This window comes from Plasmopara halstedii (assembly GCF_900000015.1).
Source record: "Plasmopara halstedii genome assembly, contig: Scaffold_525, whole genome shotgun sequence".
Lineage (NCBI taxonomy): Eukaryota > Oomycota > Peronosporomycetes > Peronosporales > Peronosporaceae > Plasmopara > Plasmopara halstedii.
The window spans coordinates 435,390-435,882 of NW_020187445.1; positions in this window are offsets into that span (position 1 = coordinate 435,390).

The window sequence follows — 493 nt, forward strand, 5'->3', positions numbered from 1 at the left end:
GGGTTTTATGAACAGGCCAATGTACAATGGACTTGATTTTAGCTGGATCCGCTCGAAGGCCACGCTTCCCAACAAGCACCCTAAAAGGGGATCTCTTCCGCGCCAAAGGTGCACTTATTCTCCTCATCCGTCCTCCCGTGCTCCGTACGACTGTGAACGAGAATGTCGTCAAAGTATGTCTGTGCATACGCCCTGTGGGGCCTGAAAGACTGTGTCACAAGACGATCAAATGCATTTGACAGCCCTTAGGGCATCACCAGCCACTCCCAGAGCATACCGCTCAGAGTGCTTACCGCTGTCAGCGGAATGACACTCACTCGCTCGTATGAGCAATTGGTAGTATCAATCTACCAAGCCGAGTGCACCGTACTTCGTACACTCCACCATGTTGTTCTGAAGAACATCCTTTCTAGGAGTAGGCGTTTGTGCCGGAACGGTGGCAGCGTTGAGCTTATTTTAAGCATGAACGATACGCCACTTGCCGTTCGGCTTC